At 46.3% G+C, this 7,627-nt stretch overlaps 1 protein-coding gene across 4 annotated transcripts in view; it reads right to left on the bottom strand.

Moving 5' to 3' along the window:
• LOC130300039 (PC-esterase domain-containing protein 1A-like) overlaps positions 1-1,283 on the bottom strand; it is a 17,884-nt gene extending 16,601 nt beyond the window's left edge. For all 4 annotated transcript variants that reach the window (XM_056551514.1, XM_056551515.1, XM_056551516.1 and 1 more), the window contains exon 1: positions 1,173-1,283. The gene's annotated coding sequence lies outside the window, so the exon portion shown is untranslated. The remainder of the gene's footprint in view (positions 1-1,172) is intronic.
• Between the last annotated feature and the right edge of the window lie 6,344 nt (positions 1,284-7,627).

Here is a 7,627-nt window from a genome sequence, read left to right as displayed (position 1 = left end):
CTGCAGATTAGTCTCGGTATAGAGTTGTACATGAGATGCTCTGCAGATTAGTCTCGGTATAGAGTTGTACATGAGATGCTCTGCAGATTAGTCTCGGTATAGAGTTGTACATGAGATGCTCTGCAGATTAGTCTCGGTATAGAGTTGTACATGAGATGCTCTGCAGATTAGTCTCGGTATAGAGTTGTACATGAGATGCTCTGCAGATTAGTCTCGGTATAGAGTTGTACATGAGATGCTCTGCAGATTAGTCTCGGTATAGAGTTGTACATGAGATGCTCTGCAGATTAGTCTGGGTATAGAGTTGTACATGAGATGCTCTGCAGATTAGTCTGGGTATAGAGTTGTACATGAGATGCTCTGCAGATTAGTCTGGGTATAGAGTTGTACATGAGATGCTCTGCAGATTAGTCTGGGTATAGAGTTGTACATGAGATGCTCTGCAGATTAGTCTGGGTATAGAGTTGTACATGAGATGCTCTGCAGATTAGTCTGGGTATAGAGTTGTATATGAGATGCTCTGCAGATTAGTCTGGGTATAGAGTTGTATATGAGATGCTCTGCAGATTAGTCTGGGTATAGAGTTGTATATGAGATGCTCTGCAGATTAGTCTCGGTATAGAGTTGTATATGAGATGCTCTGCAGATTAGTCTCGGTATAGAGTTGTATATGAGATGCTCTGCAGATTAGTCTCGGTATAGAGTTGTATATGAGATGCTCTGCAGATTAGTCTCGGTATAGAGTTGTATATGAGATGCTCTGCAGATTAGTCTCGGTATAGAGTTGTATATGAGATGCTCTGCAGATTAGTCTCGGTATAGAGTTGTATATGAGATGCTCTGCAGATTAGTCTCGGTATAGAGTTGTACATGAGATGCTCTGCAGATTAGTCTCGGTATAGAGTTGTACATGAGATGCTCTGCAGATTAGTCTCGGTATAGTTGTATATGAGATGCTCTGCAGATTAGTCTCGGTATAGAGTTGTATATGAGATGCTCTGCAGATTAGTCTCGGTATAGAGTTGTACATGAGATGCTCTGCAGATTAGTCTCGGTATAGAGTTGTATATGAGATGCTCTGCAGCCCACTATAGCAGTATACAGCTCCTATTATCTATACAATGCGCAGTATACAGCAGTATATAGTGATAATCCCCGCAGCCGTTACATACCGCACCGCGCCGTTCACACTGTGTACATGACCCGCGGTCTGCGAGCGACTACAGCAGCCAGGCCCCGCCCACAAACACAGCCCCGCGCTCCGCCCCGCCCATTCCTTGCCCCGCCTCATCATTAGTGCGAATCACAGGGAGGCCACGCCCACACTGCCAGGCGCACATAAGTGGGAGGAGCCAAAGAGTGACAGCGGACCTGCCTGTAATCACTGATCGCCTGCACGTGTCCGTCCTGCGCCTGCGCAGTGTGATCACAAAGTGAAGGTCTGTGATTACAACTCCCAGCATCTCCTGACGGCCATCTTACTCCTGGAGAATGATGTATAACACGACCATACTGTGACGTCATTTAATGTACACTGCTATGGATGTTCTCAATAAAAATAAAAAAACTAGGATTATTGTTGTGTATTACCCTGAAATACCTCAGGTGTCCAGTAGATGGCGGACTGAGCAAGCAATTGAATTGAACAGTGACTAAAGCTGAGGAAGGAGGAGTCTGGACAAGTGCTAGTGACAGAGAAAGGACGTGGGGAAACGGCCTGTGAGGATCCTGGTTCAAGGAGTGCTGCAGCAGCTGAGAGGAATCTGCTAGAAGGGCAAACAAGATCCAGGGCTGGCAGCAGTGAAGAGAACTTAAAGGGGTACTCTACTGGAAAACTTTTTTTATTTTTTTTAATCAACTGGTGCCAAACAGTTAAACAGATTACTTCTATTTAAAAATCTTAATCCTTCCGGAACTTATCAGCTGCTGTACGTTCCAGGGAAGTTCTTTTCTTTTTGAATTTCCTTTCTGTCTGACCCCAGTGCTCTCTGCTGACACCTCTGTCCATGTCAGGAACTATCCAGAGTAGGAGCAAATCCCCATAGAAAACCTCTCTTGCTCCAGACAGTTCCCCAAATGGACAGAGGTGTCAGCAGAGAGCACTGTGGTCAGACAGAAAGGAAATTCTAAAAGAAAAGAACTTCCTCTGGAACATACAGCAGCTGATAAGTACTGGAAGGATTAAGATTTTTAAATAGAAGTAATTTACCAATCTGTTTAACTATAACTCCCATCATGGACACACTCCGTCCGTGATGGGAGTTCTAGTCCTGGGGCTGAGGTGCAGATTGTAGCAGGTCATTCTCCAGAGTCCCACTGCGATCCGCATTTATTAACTTAAAAAGCCGGCGGTACATGGGGTGAATTTTAAGTTAATAAATGCGGATCACAGTGGGTCTCTAGAGAATGACCTTCTGCAATCTGCACCTCAGCCCTAGGACTAGAACTCCCATCATGGACAGAGTCTGTCCATGATAGGATTAGTAGTCCTAACAGTCCCAATAGAGCCGGGGGATGTGCAAGAGCCGTCCCTCAGTACTGCGCTACTACAACTACTCCCATCATGGGTGTAGTAGTCCAAGGGACAGATCGCACTGGGTCTCCCTTCTGAGATCTCCTGCCACCTTTACTACTCCGGGGAGAGCGCAAAAATAATACTAACCCTTTTTTCATGTTTTTCTTCTCATTTCAGATATGTGAATGCGGAGGACTACATCAGATTGGGTGGATTGCGACGATGAACCACGTTTTTTTAATGTCAATAAAATAGTTAATGAGGTCTGTGGGGGAGTGTTTTTTTTTTAGTCTTAGTAGTGGAAGTTGTCTTGTAGACGGAATCCATTACTAAGCCGGGGCTTAGCGTTAGCACCAAAAACTGCTAGCGCTAACCCCCCAATCATTACCCTGGTACCCACCGCAACAGGGGTGCCGTACCAACAGGCCCGGAGCGTAAAAGATGGCGCCATTGGGCCTAGGCGGTAACAGGCTGGCGTTATTTAGGCTGGGAGGTCCAGTAACAATGGTCCTCGCCCACCCTGGTAACGTCAGGCTGTTGCTGCTTGGTTGGTATTGTGCTAAAGACTGAAAATATGGGGAACCCCATGTGTTGTTGTTGTTTTTTTTTGTTTTTTTACACGTGGGTTCCCCCTATTTTCAGTATCAGCCAGATACCAACTAAGCAGCAACAGCCTGACGTTACCAGGGTGGGTGAGGACCATTGTTACTGGCCCTCCCCAGCCTAAATAATGCCATCCTGTTACCGCCTAGACCCATGAGCGCCATTTTTGATGCTCCGGGCCTGTTGGTACCGGCTCTTCCCGGCACTGTGGTGGTGGGTACCGGGGTAATTGGGGGTTAGCACTAGCTGGTTTGTAATGGATTACGTCTACAAGATGGCTTCCACTACTAAGCCTGTAAATTCAATTATAAAAAACATGACACATTGAAAAAAAACATTTATTTAAAAAAAAACACTCCCCCACAGCCCTCATTACCCCTTTTATTGACATAAAAATCACGTATCTGAAATGAGAAGAAAATAAATAAAAAAAGGTTAGTACATTTTTGTCGCTCTCCCCTGGGGACAGCACCCATACTGCAGTGTAACAGGGTGCCTCCAATAGTTGACGTTTGCCTACTGTATCCTGTATATACAGTCATCTATAGAAAGCTGTATATACAGGATAGCGCACAAAGACTTAACCCAGAACTGCTCAGCAGCAACGTGGGTTGAAGGGGTTATCCAGGAAAAAATATTTTTTTATATATCAACTGGCTCCAGAAAGTTAAACAGATTAGCGAATTGGTGCACTCGATAGAAGAATGAAAAGTCGGCACTCACCGGTACTTCCAGCTCAGCAATATATATTACACATACTCACAGCCTGATACATGATCAAAGGGAGGACCGCAGATGGTAATGAGGGGGTATCACAGTCTCTCTGTGATCCCCCCCCCCCCCCCCCCATTACCATCTGATCATGTATCAGGCTGTGAGTATGTGCAATAAATATTGCTGAGCTGGAAGTACCGGTGAGTGCCGACTTTTCATTCTTCTGTCAAGTATACCAAGGTTACGTCTTATATGTGTCTGAGCACCACCTAGTCCAATAGCGACTCAGTGTCCGCCCGCCATAGGTACAGAAGTAAGCCGAACGTCTTGATTATACTGAGATTTGTAAATTACTTCTATTAAAAAATCTTAATCCTTTCAGTACTTATGAGCTGCTGAAGTTGAGTTGTTGTTTTCTGTCTAAGTGCTCTTTGATGACACCTGTCTTGGAAACCGCCCAGTTTAGAAGCAAATACCCATAGCAAACCTCTTCTACTCTGTGCAGTTCCCGAGACAAGCAGAGATGTCAGCAGAGAGCACTGTTGCCAAACAGAAAACAACAACTCAACTTCAGCAGCTGATAATTATTGAAAGGATTAAGATTTTTTAATAGAAGTAATTTACAAATCTGTTTAACTTTCTGGAGCCAGTTGATATAAGAAAAAACAAGTTTTTTCTTGGAAAACCCCTTTAACGCTTTCCTTGGTGGGCTCCTGTATAGTATACATGGGTACACTATGCACCCCCATATACCATACAGCCGGCGGAGGTAAGTAGTGATGCTCTGCACCCTGTATATGTATATACTATACAGCCGGCGGAGGTAAGTAGTGATGCTCTGCACCCTGTATATGTATACACTATACAGCCGGCGGAGGTAAGTAGTGATGCTCTGCACCCTGTATATGTATATACTATACAGCCGGCGGCGGTAAGTAGTGATGCTCTGCACCCTGTATATGTATATACTATACAGCCGGCGGCGGTAAGGAGTGATGCTCTGCACCCTGTATATGTATATACTATACAGCCGGCGGCGGTAAGGAGTGATGCTCTGCACCCTGTATATGTATATACTATACAGCCGGCGGCGGTAAGGAGTGATGCTCTGCACCCTGTATATGTATATACTATACAGCCGGCGGAGGTAAGGAGTGATGCTCTGCACCCTGCATATGTATATACTATACAGCCGACGGAGGTAAGTAGTGATGCTCTGCACCCTGTATATGTATATACTATACAGCCGGCGCAGGTAAGCAGTGATGCTCTGCACCCTGTATATGTATATACTATACAGCCGGCGGAGGTAAGGAGTGATGCTCTGCACCCTGTATATGTATATACTATACAGCCGGCGGAGGTAAGTAGTGATGCTCTGCACCCTGTATATGTATATACTATACAGCCGGCGGAGGTAAGTAGTGATGCTCTGCACCCTGTTTATGTATATACTATACACCCGGCGGAGGTAAGTAGTGATGCTCTGCACCCTGTATATGTATATACTATACAGCCGGCGGAGGTAAGGAGTGATGCTCTGCACCCTGTATATGTATATACTATACAGCCGGCGGAGGTAAGGAGTGATGCTCTGCACCCTGTATATGTATATACTATACAGCCGGCGGAGGTAAGTAGTGATGCTCTGCACCCTGTATATGTATATACTATACAGCCGGCGGCGGTAAGTAGTGATGCTCTGCACCCTGTATATGTATATACTATACAGCCGGCGGCGGTAAGGAGTGATGCTCTGCACCCTGTATATGTATATACTATACAGCCGGCGGCGGTAAGGAGTGATGCTCTGCACCCTGTATATGTATATACTATACAGCCGGCGGAGGTAAGGAGTGATGCTCTGCACCCTGCATATGTATATACTATACAGCCGACGGAGGTAAGTAGTGATGCTCTGCACCCTGTATATGTATATACTATACAGCCGGCGCAGGTAAGCAGTGATGCTCTGCACCCTGTATATGTATATACTATACAGCCGGCGGAGGTAAGGAGTGATGCTCTGCACCCTGTATATGTATATACTATACAGCCGGCGGAGGTAAGGAGTGATGCTCTGCACCCTGTATATGTATATACTATACAGCCGGCGGAGGTAAGGAGTGATGCTCTGCACCCTGTATATGTATATACTATACAGCCGGCGGAGGTAAGTAGTGATGCTCTGCACCCTGTATATGTATATACTATACAGCCGGCGGAGGTAAGGAGTGATGCTCTGCACCCTGTATATGTATATACTATACAGCCGGCGGAGGTAAGGAGTGATGCTCTGCACCCTGTATATGTATATACTATACAGCCGGCGGAGGTAAGGAGTGATGCTCTGCACCCTGTATATGTATATACTATACAGCTGGCGGAGGTAAGGAGTGATGCTCTGCACCCTGCATATGTATATACTATACAGCCGACGGAGGTAAGTAGTGATGCTCTGCACCCTGTATATGTATATACTATAGAACTGGCGGAGGTAAGTAGTGATGCTCTTCTCCCTGTATATGTATATACTATACAGCTGGCGGAGGTAAGTAGTGATGCTCTGCGCCCTGTATATGTATATACTATACAGCCGGCGGAGGTAAGTAGTGATGCTCTGCACCCTGTATATGTATATACTATACAGCTGGCGGAGGTAAGTAGTGATGCTCTTCTCTCTGTATATGTATATACTATACAGCTGGCGGAGGTAAGTAGTGATGCTCTGCGCCCTGTATATGTATATACTATACAGCCGGCGGAGGTAAGTAGTGATGCTCTGCACCCTGTATATGTATATACTATACAGCTGGCGGAGTTAAGTAGTGATGCTCTGCACCCTGTATATGTATATACTATACAGCCGGTGGAGGTAAGTAGTGATGCTCTGCACCCTGTATATGTATATACAGTAACCCCCCCGACCTACAATGGCCGCGACATATGATAAAATCGACATACGATGCTTTTATATGTCGGGGCCATCGCGTTAACTGCTATCCGACAGCGCAAAATGCTTAAGCTGCTGTCGGATAGCCGTGTAATGTGCCCCAGGAGGTTCACTTACCTATCCCCGCTGCTCCAGGTCCACTTCGCGATCCTCCGGTGTCTTGTGCATCTTCTCCAGGGTCCGGGCCTCGCTTTCCGGCGTCGTTATTACGTCACTAAGCACGCCGCACCGGCGCAGCAGCGTAATAACGTCACCAGAAAGCGAGGCCCGGACCCTGCAGAAGATGCACAAGACACCGGAGGATCGCGAAGAAGACACCGGAGCAGCGGGACAGCATCGGGAGCCCCTGGGACAGCAGCGGGAGCGGTGAGGACCTGGTCCGGAGCGGCGGGGACAGGTGAGTACAGATGCCTATACTTTCCATTGCACGGATCCCTCAACATACGATGGATTCGACAAACGATGGGTCGTTTGGAACGAATTACCATCGTATGTTGAGGGACCACTGTACTATACAGCTGGCGGAGGTAAGTAGTGATGCTCTTCACCCTGTATATGTATATACTATATAGCTGGCAGAGGTAAGTAGTGATGCTCTGCACCCTGTATATGTATATACTATACAGCCGGCGGAGGTAAGTGGTGATGCTCTGCACCCTGTACATGTATATACTATACAGCCGGCGGAGGTAAGTGGTGATGCTCTGCACCCTGTATATGTATATACTATACAGCCGGCGGAGGTAAGTGGTGATGCTCTGCACCATACTTGTGTAAGACACATGATACATTTCGTGCAAAGTTCTAAGGGGGAGATTTATCAAAACCTGTCCAGAGGAAAC

Source organism: Hyla sarda, chromosome 1 (assembly GCF_029499605.1).
Source record: "Hyla sarda isolate aHylSar1 chromosome 1, aHylSar1.hap1, whole genome shotgun sequence".
Classification (NCBI taxonomy): Eukaryota; Metazoa; Chordata; class Amphibia; order Anura; family Hylidae; genus Hyla; species Hyla sarda.
This window is presented reverse-complemented; position numbering and strand designations above follow the sequence as displayed.